This window comes from Camelina sativa, chromosome 3, assembly GCF_030686135.1.
Source record: "Camelina sativa cultivar CO46 ecotype springtype chromosome 3, ASM3068613v1".
In the NCBI taxonomy this organism is placed as follows: domain Eukaryota; kingdom Viridiplantae; phylum Streptophyta; class Magnoliopsida; order Brassicales; family Brassicaceae; genus Camelina; species Camelina sativa.
In genome coordinates this window covers 24036532-24053982 of record NC_141882.1, presented here as the reverse complement: position 1 = coordinate 24053982, position 17451 = coordinate 24036532, and the positions used below count along the sequence as shown (strand labels likewise).

The 17451-nt window shown below is 38.4% G+C and overlaps 1 pseudogene; it reads right to left on the bottom strand.

Annotated features, from left to right (window-relative positions):
• Positions 1–9720: 9720 nt before the first annotated feature.
• LOC104779144 (F-box protein At5g03970 pseudogene) lies at positions 9721–17219 on the bottom strand (annotated as a pseudogene).
• Between the last annotated feature and the right edge of the window lie 232 nt (positions 17220–17451).

Genomic DNA, 17451 nt, shown 5'->3' with positions numbered 1-17451 from the left:
TCATTATCTCTCCTCCTATGCTCGCGATGACATTAAGTTATGTGTGTTTGTTTATATCGATGATCTTTTCATTGGTGACAACAATATGTATATGATCAAGTCTCGTTCCTTTGGCATGAAGTATAAATTTAGGCAAGCTTTAATACTTTCACGAAATTGAAGTAAGTCATGGACGTGAATTGATATAGTTGCTGATTGTGGTGATCGAGGTGCTAAATCACCTGTTACACCCTTAGAACAAAACCACTATCTCACCAAAAATGATGGTCGTTTTTTTGTAGATATAAAACAATATCATCGATTAATTAGTGTGGAGAGTAATTTATCTTACAATTCGAGACCGAAGATGAGTTATTCGTTTCATGTTATGTCACAACTTATGTAACTGTAACACCCTGACCACCAGCTATCAGTGGGCCCCATGTCTATTCCTAGCCCATGGACCCACCTCGCTTAATGGGTATCAAGTCCTTTCACTAGGCCCGTGAGTCCATCCAAATATGACGGTTGGTTTGCTACGTTCGGGAGACTTTAAAGACTTGTTACCGTCCCTACAAATTACCACACGATTTTTTCATGTATTTTGTCCTCACTCGCACTGTTCCAACAATCACTTCCTGAAAGGTCACCAATCCAGAGACTAGACTTGTAACATATCCGGATATTCGGTGTTTTAGGAGTATCCGACTCCGGCTCAAGATCTGCTGGATTCTTAGTTTTAATATCTGGATCTGGATCCGCTCTACCCGGATATCCTGGTTTCAGATATGTGTTTAAAACACCAGATATCCGGATCTGATGTTTTTTTTGTTTGGGGTGAAACTTATTTCTCTTTCACTAAAAAAAGTTTGAATCCACCACCAAAAGAGATCGAAACCGCCGCAGAGATCATCTTTTGCAAGTTACAAACCATTGAGATCGTAGGTTCTCATCTTGTTCTGCATTTCGAAGCCATATTTAAACTTATCTTGCTCTCTTCTTCTTATTAGACGGCGAGTCGGTGATCTCATCTTGCGGCAGCTATCCATAGATTCACGGTGATGGTGTGGAAGACGGTGATGGAGATTAGATGGTGATGTGTGAAGACAGTGAAAGAGATGAGATGAGATGGAGATGGTTATGGAGAAAGCGGCAGAGAGAAAAATAAAAGTGAAACCCTAATTGTAAGTCTCAAACAGTACAGACTTTGTACTACTTTCTCTTATTGGACATGTATTGGGCTTTGAAATAGTAATGTGTATTAAGCCCACATATACAAATATAAGCCTAATAATGTAATATTTACCAACTGGGCTGGATATCCGGATATTCGGGTCTGTTTTTTGTGCTATCCGGATCCGAATCCATCAGACATGAAATTTTACTATCTGGATTTGTATCCGTCCTACCCGAATATCCGGTTTCTTGGAGCGTATGAGAGCGGATCCCAGATCGGATCCCACATAATAGGTCTCTGGGCTATCTGAGACTACTCCAGCTCCAGCATGCTTAACTCAGATACTTAACTCAGGAGTTCTCTCAGGACCATTGAGCGAAAAGATAAGTGCACTATGGTGACTAAGGTGGCCAATATCCTCATTGCACACAAAGAGCGTCACCCCTGACGGTGTGAGACACTCAACGCCATACTCGTCTGGGTTCGGCTCGGATACCACATGTAGCGCCCCGACCGCCATCTCTTAGGGGCCCCATGTCCACACCCAGTCCATGAGCACACCTTCCTTAATGGGCCTCACGTCCTCTTGCTAGGCTCGTGAGCCCATTCATATCTGACGGTCAGGTTGCTACGTCCGGGATGTTTTAAAGACTTGTTACCATCCCTACAAATCACCACATGATCTCTCCATGGGTTTTATCCTCACTCGCACAATTCTGACAGTCACTTCCCGAAAGGTCACCCATCCTGAGACTACTCCAGCCCAAGCAAGCTTAACTGTGGAGTTCTCTTAGGATCCTCGACCGAAAAGATAAGTGCATTTTGGTGACATAGGTGGCCAAATAGATTCTTTTAAACCATTTCAAAAATCTCTGAAATCGGGGTGTCACAGCTTACCCTCACTAACAGATCGCAACGTTCTCGTTGCACACCAAGAACGTCACCCCCGACGGTATGAACCCACTTGACTCCACACTCGTCAAGGTTCGGTTCTGATACTATTTTTAACGACCCGACCGCCACCTATCAATGGGGCCCATGTCAACTCCCAGCCCATGAGCCCACATCGCTTAATATGTCTCACATCCTCTCACTAGGCCCGTGAGTCCATCCAAATTTGATGGTTAGTTTGCTACGTATTGGAGGCTTTAAAGACTTGTTACTGTCCCTACAAGTCACCACATGATCTTTTCCTGTGTTTTGTCCTAACTTGCACAGTTCTGACAATCACTTCCCGGAAAGTCACCCATCCTGAGACTACTCTAGTATAAGCACGCTTAACTGTGGCGTTTTTTCAGGACCTTTGACTGAAAAGATAAGTTAAAGTGGCCAAATCAATTATTTTAACTCTCTTCGCAAGTCTCTGAAACCAGGGTGTCACAGTAACAACTTCATGAAGCTCATTGGGATGCGACGCTCTGTTTTGTTTGCTGCTTAAAAGGATCTTGAAGCCTTGGTATTCTTCTTAAATCTGATATGGATCTCAATCTCATAATTTCTTGTGATTCGGATGAGGCTACTTGACCTTTAATATCCAATCGTTGTGTGTATTTATTGTAATTCTTGGAGGCTCTCCAATTTCTTGGAAGGTAAAGAAGCAAGATATATTATTTCTCATTATTCAGCTGAAGCTAGGTATCGAGCTATGGCGGCATGTCTTGCAAAGTCAATTTGGTATCGAACAAACATTTCCAACACGTGTCTTATGTGATAGTAAAATTGCAATTCATATTATTGCACCTCCAGTTGTTTACGAGCACACTAGGCACATTTAGCCAGATTGTCATGCGGTGTATGTGATGGGATTATTAAAAACATCATATTGGTACTGAAGATAAACTAGCCTATATCTTAACTAGGAAAATTGTTCGGTCCTATCGTCTGTCTTGGGTGGGTTAGAGGGTGTGTGACTAGCGAAAATGTACAGTTGGTCAAGTATGGTTTTTAGAAATAAATTTTCCACCACAAATTTGTTACGATTTTTCACCATAAATTTCTGCGAAGTTTATAGTTTTATATAGTTTCTAAAATTTTCTTGATAAGGAAGGTTTATTCCAAACTTCTATGTAAGTATTCTATCATGCACAAACTATATACTCTTCAATAAAATTATTATATGGTTGTAAAAGTAGAGTAAAATTTTGAACTATGATTTTATATACGAACAATAAAATTTACATATATACTACCATCTACATTGTGATAATTTATTAGTATTTTCTATATTATTTTTAAATTTCACATATAGAAAAATATTTTCTTGCAACATGTAATACAACCATCATTATAACCAACAAAAAACTTAATAGTGATACCAGAAAAAAAAAAAATTGAAGCTCAAAAACTTTTTCTCATGAGTTGCTTTGACACTAGCGACCAAACTTGTAGGAAGCATCGAGAATCTTCATGACTAAATGGAGAATAGTTGTGCCTCATCTCTAGAAGGTTCATTAAAATTTTGATATCATCTATATACAATAGGTCCTCAGACGGTCACAATAAATATGTCGTTAATTGAACCCGCTTTAGAACCAGTTAAATGATTAATACGACATACCTAGGATGATACGATCTGGACTCGTTGTATTTGAAAATTTTAAGAAATTAATGAATTTACTAGATGGGAGGCACAACTGGTTGCCATTTCGTGAGAAAATTCTTAATGCACCTTACAAGTTTGGTCGTTGCTGTCAAAAGAATTCATGAATGCTAAATATCATCCCCTATCTTTATAGGCGCTGAAGGTGGTGGAAAAATAAAGGTGAGAGTCAAATAACGAATATTTTTCATATTTGGTGGAGTGAACAAAAGAAAGCGAACGATTGGATTATGAGGAGTAGTTTCTTTTCTTTGAAAGAGGGGTTGTAAATACATTATCAAATTCTTTAAATTTATACAAATCCTAGTCAACTAGCATAAATGTATTGCAATTCATAAGTAAAAATATATCATATGTTGATTATTTTATATATACAAAGAACAATTAGACAACACGTGCGCCTATACACACCACACATAGAAATGATGTGGTGTGTGCACACCCAATGATGTGGTTTGTGTGTACGCGTGCATATAGTTTTTGCTATATAGAATCTTGAACATTCATTAGTATAGATAACTAGCATAAATGTATTGCAATTCGTAAGAAGAAATAAATCATCTGTTGATTATTTTAGATATACAAAGAACAATTAAACAACACGTGTGCGTACACACACGACACATAGAAATTATGTGGTGTGTGTAAGGGCACGTATAGTTTTTGCCATATAGAACCATGAAATTAAATAGTATAGATAACTAATTTGTGATGTAATTTATCATTATATATATATATATATATGTGTGTGTGTGTGTGTGGTGTGTACGCTTGTGTGTGGTTTTTGCTATATAGAACCTTAAAGTTCATTCTATTAGATAACTAATTTGTGATTTTTTGATAACAATTTTTTTTTGAAACACGCTGATAATAATGAAAAATACAATATGGATCTCCAACTTTTCAGAGTTTATATATACTAATATATTAAGATACTGGTTCAAAAGTTAATATTTTTATATATATATATATATACATATTCAAATTTATACTTCATTGTTTATATAAACAATCATTTCAATTGATGAAAATAAATTAAAATTCAGTATTAACCAAACATTTAAAGCATAGAAATCATATCGATTATTCTTGTTTAAATGGAAACACATGAAAAGGTGTTAAGAATAAGTAATCTCAATTTAGTCAAAAATGTAAACAATGAGTTGATTATGTACTGCCTATAATAGTTCTTTACATATCTTCAGCCAAAATTGGTTCTTTCTGAGTCACGTTAAATGGGTTTCTTGTACTGATTCAACATGTATGTGCATCAATGAATCTAGCCGAGGAATCGAAGATGCCAAAACTGACCGCAGAAGCGACATGGAACTTGGAAATTTAGTTCCCATACATCCGAGAAAAGTCTCCATTCTTTCGGTTGTTTTAATGTGGATTCAAGTCTTAACAGAGGAATATACAAAATTTCTAGTCGTTTCTTATTTATTATTGTTAAGACTATATTGAACACAATGAATTGCTATTTAATTTCTTATTACTATTTGTGAGTCCAGTTAGTCGTAAAATAATACGCAAAAATGTAGAGTTCGTTAAACATTTGCTGAGCATATGCTTGAGCTTTGGACTTTCGTTTAAACTCAAAAACTTGTTACAAACTGAAACCATATTTTCTAAGAAACTAAATATAACAAAAGGTTACCTAACATATTGGTGTATGGGCCGACAAGAATATGTTGGACTTTGTTAATGTCGATTATTATGAGTCTTAATATTCTTTTAATTCCGAAGAGTTGGTGTTATATAAATTTTTGTATCATTGATTAAGAAGAACAGCACAATAATAAAGACTTCTTCTCAAATCCTTCTCTAGTTTTAACATGGTATCAGAGCATGTGGATCTAAATTAAATCTTATGCATTAGAGATTTTGTGATCTCAACTTCAAAAGATATCAGGGAGAACTTTATTGGAGAAGATGGTGGTGATGAAGATAAAGACGATGAAGATGTAAGCAATTAGAGATGTGTTCCCGTGATTGTTTCACGTGGGTTTTAGTTTGTATCAAAACTATAATTATTTGGTTTGGTTCATATGTTTTTTTATAGATTTGGGTTTGTTTTTCTTTTTCTTTAGCAATAATTAATCAAGGGTTCTACTTCTAGGGTTTATAGTCTACATGGATTTTAGTTATGAATTTTCAGATTTTTTGTTTGGTAATAGTTTTACCATTATGAGGGAGTTGTTTAAAACACTCATATTTTTTTACCTCAATTTCCTTTTAATTTGATTTGTGGACAGTTCAAGATTAGGACAATTATTTGTAGAGTTGCAAGATCTGCGTCCATGGGATGTTGTTATTCCCTTTTACAAAGACCAAAGACGAGCTGAAGTTCTATCCCTCTTTTCTTTTCAAGATTGAAGTTTATATCCTAAGGAATCTGTTTACATGATTTGTATGCCCTTGACAAGCATCCATGACATACGTGTTCCGTTTTATGATTTTAAAGTTTGTGTTTTGTGTACCAAATTTGTCTTGCGGGAGAGTATTGGTGTATATTTGTGTATGGGCCGACAAGTCGATGTTGAACTTTGTTGATATTGGTTATTATAACCCCTAATATTGTTGTAAATCCTAAGAGTTGTGTGTTATATAAACCTTTGTATCATTGAGTCAAAAGAACAACACAATAATAAAGACTCCCTCCCCCAAACCCTTTTCTAGTTTCTACATAACACATTATATATACAAATTACTCAAGAGCAATAAAGATTTACTTAGAGTTGCTCAAGATCATCAAAAATACGGGGTATATTTTTTTTACATAATCTAATGTCTACATAAGAAACCCATCACGCTCTACCTAATTCCTCAATAAAGCTTTTGGAAATGGTCCAAGGTACGTCTCTCTACCCATTGATAGATTACGTCTCAGATGATTTCTTTTCTATAGGACATTCGGATTCATCGCTACAGTTACACATTCGACTGAGTAAAAAATCGTCAAGAACACCGTCCGATTAAAAGTATGGAACAATGCAATGAATAAAGAGGTTGTAGCTCTTGAAAATATAGATACATGAGATATAGTCACTTTACCAGCAAACAAAGTGGCTATTGGAAGCCATCAATTTACAAGATAAAGTATAATGCGGATTGTATGTTAGAAACATACACGGCGCGTCTTGTTGTACTTGGTAACAAACAAATTGAAGGGGAAGAGTTGAATGAAACGTTTGCACCTGCTGTCAAGATAATAATAGTTCATGATATTTTTCCTCTTGTCGCTGCTAAAATATGGGAGGTATATCAAACAAATATCAACAATATGGAGATTTGGAAGACGAAGTCTACGTAAATTCACGTCTTTATTTTTTTCATTTTCATCCTTAAAAAGTTTTCCATCAAAAGAAGATGTTGTATGAGCTTAAACAAGCTCCATGAGGAGCATTATCTCTCCTCCTATGCTCCCGATGACATTAAGCTATTTGTGTTTGTTTATGTCTATGATCTTTTCATTTGTGACAACAATATGTATATGATCTTCTAAGTCTCATTCATTTGGCATGTAGTATATATTTAGGCCAGCTGAAATACTTTCACGAAATTGAAGTAAGTCATGGACATGAATTGATATAGTTGCCGATTGTGGTGATCGTGGTGATAAACGAGGTGTTACACCCTTAGGAAAAAATCACCATTTCACCACAAATGATGGTCATGTTCTTGTAGATCCAAAGCAATATCTTCGATTAATTAGTGTGGAGACTAATTTATCTTAGGAATTCGAGACCGGAGGTGAGTTACTCGTTCCATGTTATGTCACAACTTATGCAACAATCTCGTGAAGCTCATTGGAATGTGAAGCTCTGTTTTGTTTGCTTCTTAAAAGGATCTTGGAGCCTTGGTATTCTTCTTAAATCTGATCTGGATCTAAATCATATAAGCAAGATCGTTGTGTGCGTTTATTGTAATGCTTGGAGGCTCTCCAATTTCTTGGAAGGTAAAGAAGCAAGATATATTTTTTCTCATTATTCAGCTGAACCTAGGTATCGAGCTATGGCAGCATGTCTTGCAAAGTCAATTTGGTATCAAACAAACATTTCCAACACGTATCTTATGTGCTAGTAAAACTGCAATTCATATTATTGAACCTCCAGTTGTTTACGAGCGCACTAGAGACATTGAGCCAGATTGTCATGCGGTGCATGTGATGGGATTATTAAAAACATCATATTGGTACTAAAGATAAACTAGCCTATATCTTAACTAGGAAAATTGTTTGGTCCTATCATCCGTCCAGGGTGGTTTAGAGGGTGTGCGACCAGCGAAAATGTGCAGTTGGTCAAGTATGGTTTTTATAAATAAAATTTCCACCACAAATTTGATACGAGTTTTCACCATAAATTTCTGCGAAGTTTATAGTTTTATATTGTTTCTAAAATTTTCTTGATAAGGAAGGTTTATTCCAAACTTCTATGTAAGTATTCTATCATGCACAAACTATATACTCTTCAATAAAATTATTATATGGTTGTAAAAGTAGAGTAAAATTTTGAACTATGATTTTATATACGAACAATAAAATTTACATATATACTACCATCTACATTGTGATAATTTATTAGTATTTTCTATATTATTTTTAAATTTCACATATAGAAAAATATTTTCTTGCAACATGTAACACAACCATTATTATAACCACCAAAAAACTTAATAGTAATACCAGAAAGAAAAAATTTAAAGCTCAGAAACTTTTTCTCATGATTTGCTTTGACACTAGCGACCAAACTTGTAGGAAGCATCGAAAATCTTCATTACAAAATGGAAAATAGTTGTGCCTCATCTCTAGAAGGTTCATTAAAATTTTGAGATCATCTATATACAACTGGTCCACAGAGGGTCACCATAAATATGTCGTTAATTGAACCGGCTTTGGAACCAGTTAAATGATTAATACGACATACCTAGGATGATACGATCGGGATTGGTTGTATTTGACGATTTTAAGAAATTAATGAATCTACTAGATAGGAGGCACAACCGGTTGCCATTTCGCGAGAAAATTCCTAATGCATCTTTCAAGTTTGGTCTTTGCTGTCAAAAGAATTCATGAAGGCTAAATATCATCCCCTATCTTTGTAGGCGCTGAAGGTGGTGGAAAAATAAAGGTGAGAGTGAAATAACAAACAATTGGATTATGATGAGTAGTTTATTTATTCTGAAAGATGGGTTGTAAATACACTATCAAATTCTTTAAATTTATACAAATCCTAGTCAACTAGCATAAATGTATTGCAATTCATAAGTAGAAATAAATAATATGTTGATTATTTTAGATATACAAAGAACAATTAAACAACAAGCGCGCGTACACACACCACACATAGAAATTATGTGGTGTGTGTACGTGCAATGATGTGGTGTGTGTGTACGCGCGCATATGGTTTTTGATATATAGAATCTTGAAAATTTATTAGTATAGATAACTAGCATAAATGTATTGCAATTCATAAGTATAAATAAATCATCTGTTGATTATTTTAGATATACAAAGAATAATTGAACAACACGTGTGCGTACACACACCACACATTGTGTAACATCCCGTTTTCCTAATTTTAGAAATTGGCCGGTTTGATTTGAGTTCTCCTGGTTTTGAGTCGGTTTTGAGAAACCCTAAGAGGGTGTTTATAAGCTTTGGACGCCTCTTTCTCTTTTTGTGGATTGTCGACACTTAGAAAGGAGAAAGAGATCAACAAAGATTTATCTTAGAAAGAAGGAGAAGAGCAGAATCGTTAGGGTTTGGGAGGAAACGGTTCGATATATCAAATCGTTTTCAAAGGTAACGAAATTTGGAAGAGTTATTCCCCAGTCTTTCATCGTCATTCTCCTTTTTACTGAAGTGAATTTGAGTTAATATTCTAGGAGTTATCGGCAGTTTCGTGGGGCGTTTCTTCTCAGTCGCGGATTGAGACCAGCGGGTGTTTCAGGATCGATTGCGGTTTCACCTGAGATCTGACCGATCTTCAATAGAGAAAGGCAAAGAAGGCCAAATGGGTCGAAAATAAGGCAAGACTTTACAGTAATCCCAAACGAACGAAGATGCATGTCTACCGTACGGAACATATTCAACCAATTGAGACTCCAAGTCACAGGTGAAGATATGCGGGTCCTTTCTGATGTAAACAGAGTTCGAGTTCTGATTCATTAATGCTAGCAGCTGTGTTTCTTATGTCTTAGCTAATCTCTTAGATTCCACTGGGTTCATCTTCCACATCTGATATGATAGTGGCCAGCAAGGAGACAGAAGCTGCAGAGAAACCGGAGATCGTGGGAAGGATCACTCGTTCAAGAGCTAAGGAGATGGCCAAGGAAGCTCATGCACTCATAGCTGACGGGTCATTCAATCTACCGAGGATCCAAGTCTTCAACATATCCACCCTGAAGACTTCAGACTTCACCCGGTAATGATAACTAGATAACTTAGGTGTGAAGTTTGTACTCTTTTTCCCATAGCTGAGTTTTGTCCCAATGGGTTTTCTCGGTATGGTTTTTAATGAGGCAAATGGATCACTACGTCGAGTTATCTAGAAGTCATTATCAATGGGAGATAATGTATAAGTCACCATGACTTTTGTACTAATACAAGTGACTTCTGTACTACTACAGATCACCTAGACGCTTTGTTGTTTTCTTATTTCCTTTACACGCCTTGTTGTTTTATTTTGAACTTCCTGTTGTTTGGAGTGTCGAGCCTTAGGGTTGATTATAAAACCCAAAAGTGACGCCTCCTTGTTTGGTAGCGAAGAAGTTTTATGTAACAAGTATTGTTGAATCTTTCTTCTCTCAATCCAAACTCGTGAATGCGTTCATGATTCCGAGTTTCTAAACACTTTGTGATTAAGAAACTCTTCACTTTATTTTCGAATCCATATAACCATCTAACACTTCTCACCATCGAATCATTGCTTTTCTCTCTCGAACATCACCTGCCGTCACTCGCAATCCACTTGATCATCATCACCATCAATTCACGTCGCCTCTTACCTGTCATCAGCCTCCATCAGAGTTTCATCCTAGGGAGTTCGTATTATGTGGTATCAGAGCCAACTCTGTTCCAAAGGCTGAGCGATTCTAAACCCTAATCTCGTTTTGTGTTGTTTTGATTTTGTTCATTTGTTTAATTCTTTGTTGTGTTAGTCTCTGCTGTTTTAGCTTTCGTTGTGAGTCTTCTTTAGTTTTAGGATTTGTTTTTTTGTTGTTCGTTTGTGTCTAGATTATGAGTCTTAGAGTTTACTTCGAGATTTCTTCTTTATTTTGCAGGTACAATGGAGCTTTCTCCAGAAGCTATGGAAGCTTTGAACCAAGCCATGGCTAAGCAAATAGCAGAAGCAAACAAGACAATGTCTACTCAGTTCCAGCAACATATGGAGCAGCTCAGTAACAAGTTTGAGAAGCAGATCAAAGATATAGCTTAAGCAACTAGCGCTTCAGATCAGAGTTCTTCAGAACCGCCTAGTCCTAATGAGGCTCTCCGCTTAGCTAAAGGAAAGGCACACGTGGGAGCTTCTTCCAAACATACACGGATCAGAACAGCTAAGTCACCTACTGGGGGAAGAGAGACTTGTTTCAATCAGAGAAGAAACACTCAAAGCACAGAAAGAGAGCATCGAAGAACTGGTAGAGATCCTACACGCCCACGACGAGCTGAACAAGTAGCTGGGCATCGAATATACTTTGATACAGATAGAGAGTATTCAGAAGAAGAGGAAGCCTCAAATCATAGCCAAGAGACAATGAGGAGAAACAGAAACAGAGGTCGCGGCAGGGATTATGATCCTTTGAGGCAGCAGCTGAATCATCTCAAGATTCAGTATCCTTCGTTCCATGGTACCAATGATCTAGAGACTTATCTAGACTGGAAAAGGAAGATGGAGTCGAACTTTCAAGTTCAAGGTACCTATGAGTTGAACAAGGTGAAGATAGCCATATCTGAATTCAATGGCTATGCTTTGTTGTGGTGGGAGCAGTTGGGACTCACTAGACATCGACAGAGAGAGCCTGCTATCACTACATGGGAACAGTTAGTCACGCAGATGAGAAAGAAGTTTGTGCCTACACACTACAAGAGAGAGATTCTTAACAAGCTGAGGCGTCTCACTCAAGGTACTAAGTCTGTAAGAGACTACTATCAGGAGCTGGAAACGCTTATGATCAGGGCTGATCTGAGAGAAAGTGAAGACATGGTTATGTCTAGGTTTCTTGGAGGTTTGAACAGAGAGATTCAAGACAAGATAGAGCTGCAGAACTATGAAGATGTGCAAGAAATGGTACATAAGGCAGAGCTAATTGAATCACAGATCAAGAGAAAGGGAGTGAGGTCAACGTTTACGCCTAACATTCCCAAGCCAAGAGAGTTCAGTAAACCCGCCTTCACCAAGGACAGCAAACCCGCAACAGCCACAGTCAAAGAGGAAGTTAAGATCGATTTCAAGCCCAAGAGTAGCACCTATACAAGTCATATCAGGTGTTTCAAATGCCAAGGAATGGGGCATTATTCCAAAGACTGTCCTAACAAGAAGATGTTTCTTCTTCAAGAAGGAGGAGAGATTGTGCCTGTAGACAGTTCAGAGAGTGAACCAGAGCCTGATTTAGGTGAAGAAGGTGAATCCGCAGTCATGGGAGAGATGTTAGTAGCACGCAGAGCTTTAAGTGTTCAGACTCATCCAGATGATCGAGGGCAGCGTGAGAATCTCTTCCACACCCGGTGTATGGTTCAAGACAAGGTCTGCACCTTGATCGTTGATGGTGGTAGATATACTAATGCTGCTAGTGAAGAGATGGTATAGAAGCTTAATCTCATGACCACTTCAATCCCTAGACCTTATCAGGTACAGTGGTTGAATAACAAAGGAGCTTTAACAGTTTCACAGCAAGTGGTAGTGAAACTCACAATTGGGAAGTATGAAGATGAGCTGCTTTGTGATGTGATTCCGATGAAGTCCAGTCATATTCTTTTGGGAAGACCATGACAGTTTGACAGAGGAGTGTTCCATGATGGCTACACCAACAGGCAGTCATTTGAGTTCAAAGGACGCAAGGTCACTCTTCTACCACTTACACCCAGCGAGATCTACAAGGATCAGCTTCACATGAACCGCAAGGATACAGAGAAAGTGTCTCACAGCCTGTACATCAATCACAGCGAGTTCAATAAGCTATTTGACCCAGAGATGACCACATTCATGTTTGTCTACAAAGAGACACTCGCTAGTACCAAGCCAGCAGAAGAACTTCCACGCGAGATGATAGAGATTATAGAGGAGTACAAGGATGTATTTCCAGAAGAGATACCTCCAGGCTTGCCTCCAATACGTGGGATAGAGCATCAGATCGATTTGGTACCAGGTTCAGCTCTACCGAACAGACCAGCTTACAGAACCAATCCTGTAGAGACTAAAGAGCTGCAGAAACAACTAGAAGAGTTGATGAACAAGGGACACATCAGAGAGAGCCTCAGTCCATGCGAAGTACCAGTCTTGCTCGTACCAAAGAAAGATGGTTCATGGAGGATGTGTGTTGACTGCAGAGCTATTAACAATATCACAGTGAAGTACAGACATCCGATCCGGAGATTAGATGATATGTTGGACGAGCTATGTGGGTCAACAGTCTACTCAAAGATCGATTTGAAGAGTGGGTATCATCAGATCAGAATGAAGGAAGGAGATGAATGGAAAACAGCTTTCAAGACCAAGCAAGGGCTCTACGAATGGCTAGTCATGCCGTTTTGTCTCACCAATGCTCCTAGAACCTTCATGCGTTTAATGAATCATGCTCTCAGACCTTTCATTGGCGTCTTCGTGGTTGTGTACTTCGACGACATCCTCATCTACAACAAATTTCTAGAAGAACACTTAGAACACATCCGCCAAGTTCTAAATGTTCTTCGTTCTCAATCCCTCTTTGCTAATTTTTCTAAATGTTCGTTCTGTACTATTGAGGTTGTCTTTCTAGGCTTTGTTGTCAGTGCAGAAGGAGTTAGAGTGGACGATGAGAAGGTCAAGGCTATTAAGGAGTGGCCAACACCCAAAAACGTGGCAGAAGTCAGGAGCTTTCATGGACTAGCAGGATTCTACAGGCGATTTGTCCAAGACTTCAGTACTATTGCAGCGCCACTTACAGAAGTTATCAAGAAGGATGTAGGATTCAGATGGGAGGGAGCACAAGAGAAGGCGTTTTCAGCTTTAAAAGAGAAGCTTATCACTGCCCCTATTCTCTTACTTCCTGATTTTATGAAAACTTTTGAGATTGAATGTGATGCCTCCGGAGTGGGTATAGGTGCTGTTTTGATGCAGGATAGGAAGCCAGTAGCTTACTTCAGTGAGAAGCTAGGAGGATCGACGCTAAACTATCCTACATATGACTAGGAGCTGTACGCCTTGGTTCGGGCTCTTCAAACGTGGCAGCATTAACTGTGGCCAAAGGAGTTCGTTATTCATACTGATCATGAGTCCTTGAAGCATCTCAAAGGACAACAGAAGCTCAACAAGAGAAATGTCAGATGGATGGAGTTCATAGAGACTTTTCCCTACACGGTTAAATACAAGAAAGGTAAGGATAATGTAGTCGCAGATGCATTATCCAGAAGGTACACTCTCGTTTCTACCTTGTCTTCTAAGCTTGAAGGTTTTGATAAAATAGTAGAACTTTATGAGACTGACATCGATTTTGCTGAGAGCTATGGCAAATGCCATAAGTTTGCTTTTGAAAACTACTATAGGCAGGATGGATATCTATTTTATAAAGATCGATTGTGCATACCAAGAGGATTCATAAGGGAACTGTTGATTAGAGAAGCTCATGGAGGTGGACTAGCTGGACATTTCGGAGTGTCAAAGACTCTACTTGGACTGCAAGAACACTTCTATTGGCCTCAAATGAAGAAAGACGTTGAGAAAGTCTGTTCTAGGTGCCATATCTGTAAAATGGCCAAGGGTAAAGTACAGCCCAACGGCTTGTACACTCCTCTCCCTATCCCTTCTCAACCTTGGACTCATATTTCTATGGATTTTGTTCTTGGCTTACCTCGAACCAGAAATGGTAGAGATTCGATTTTCGTTGTGGTTGACAGGTTTAGCAAGCTATCATTCTCAACCACATGTCATCCGCAAACAGATGGGCAAACCGAAGTGGTGAACAGGACGCTATCTACACTCCTCAGGACCTTAGTGAAAAGCAATCTCAAGTCATGGGAAGAATGTTTACCACACGTAGAGTTCGCATATAATCACGCTAAGCATTCTGCTACTTTATTCTCTCCTTTTGAAATTGTTTATGGTTTTAATCCACAATCACCTCTAGACTTGATTCCTTTACCTTTAAGTGTGAAGTGTAGCTTTGGTGGCAAAGAAAAGGCTGAACAGGTCAGGAGGATACATGCTAAAGCTAAGGAGAACATAGAGAAAAGAACCAAGCAGTACGAGAAACATGCGAACAAGGGCAGAAAGGAGATCGTTTTCGAAGAAGGAGACGTGGTGTGGATTCATCTACGCAAGGATAGGTTCCCAGAAGAGAGGAAAAGCAAGCTTCTACCACGAGCTGATGGTCCATTTGAAGTCGTCAAGAAGATCAACGACAACGCCTACCAGATTGATCTTCAAGGTAAGTATAATATATCTTCAACCTTCAATGTTTCTGATTTGCTTCCTTATTATGCAGATCCCGATTTGAGGACAAATCCTTTTGAAGAGGGGGAGGATGATATGATCATGGCCAGCAAGGAGACAGAAGCTGTAGAAAAACCGGAGATCGTGGGAAGGATCACTCGTTCAAGAGCTAAGGAGATGGCCAAGGAAGCTCATGCACTCATAGCTGACGGGTCATTCAATCTACCGAGGATCCAAGTCTTCAACATATCCACCCTGAAGACTTCACCCGGTAATGATAACTAGATAACTTAGGTGTGAAGTTTGTACTCTTTTTCCCATAGCTGAGTTTTGTCCCAATGGGTTTTCTCGGTATAGTTTTTAATGAGGCAAATGGATCACTACGTCGAGTTATCTAGAAGTCATTACCAATGGGGGATAATGTATAAGTCACCATGACTTATGTACTAATACAAGTGACTTCTGTACTACTACAGATCACCTAGACGCTTCGTTGTTTTCTTATTTCCTTTACACGTCTTGTTGTTTTATTTTGAACTTCCTGTTGTTTGGAGTGTCGAGCCTTAGGGTTGATTATAAAACCCAAAAGTGACGCCTCCTTGTTTGGTAGCAAAGAAGTTTTATGTAACAAGTATTGTTGAATCTTTCTTCTCTCAATCCGAACTCGTGAATGCGTTCATGATTCCGAGTTTCTAAACACTTTGTGATTAAGAAAATCTTCACTTTATTTTCGAATCCATATAACCATCTAACACTTCTCACCATCGAATCATTGCTTTTCTCTCTCGAACATCACCTGCCGTCACTCGCAATCCACTTGATCATCATCACCATCAATTCACGTCGCCTCTTACCTGTCATCAGCCTCCATCAGAGTTTCATCCTAGGGAGTTCGTATTAACATCGCCTTGAATTTCAGCTTATATTGAAGAACCCATTGAAGCGTTATTTTCTCGAGGTTCCAAATCTCCATTACCGCTTTATCACTCCATCCATATTGTAAAGACCCATCAGCAGATTCGCCGAAAACATGTTCATCGTAATTAAATGTTTTCGGGAGTTTTATCTGATTGATATGTTTCTCTTCATCGTATGTGTCATAGATAGACACTTGACCTGCTATGGCAATACAATATACCACGGAACCGATCACTCTTCCGGGAGTCCACGGCCTGAGCGATATTCCTTGGGGACAAGTCAGTTCGGCATAGCTCCACATACTAGTTTTCGAGGAATAAGTCTGGACTTTCACCTTTTTAGAGTTAAGTACGTAGGAATTAAACTCTGCGTGAATCACCTTGTAGCTTAAACCTTTATCAAGAGAATCTTCGGTCATCAAAGACATAACAAGCTCACTGAAATGAGCTTGAGGACACAGAATCTCATCATGTTTCCTCGTATTTACATCCCATAAGTAGTAAGTTTTCGGATGAAGACCACAGAGAAAGAAACCGATTGATGAATCGATGTAGTAATTAAGCTATTTCAGAACGCCGGGATATTCCATTTTGTTGCCTATGATGCTCGTTGACAGTAAAGGCATAGGAGGCTCGGAGCGAGGTCAAATACATTGGTTGTTGAGGTACATTGTGTTGCTGATGAAGAAACCAATGAGATGGGATCTTGGTTTCCATTTGGTTAGGTAAGTGCTGCGGAATACAGGGTTGGAGACAATCTGAAGCCATCTCTTTGATACAAGAATCACCTTGTAGATTGTTTCATGCAGTAACAGAAGAAGAATCTCAAACATTGCATGATCGCTGTTTAGAACCTCGTGAGCACTTAAATCAGAAATCATCCCCAAATTGTTTTTTGCCCTAATTGAAGAAGACATTGCAAAACACATTGTGTTCTTCGATCGTCTATAAACAGAAAAGCCAAAACACAAACCAACAAGAATCATCAAAGATCCTTAACATACAGAGGAATCTCAAAATCAATTTCACGAAGCCTGGATAAATCAAACCCAAGAACTCAGCAAATCTAAAATTTCCAAACTGAGTCTAACAATTGGCGCTAAATACAACAATGGAATCTGAGGTTTGTAACAAGAAACATAGAATAAG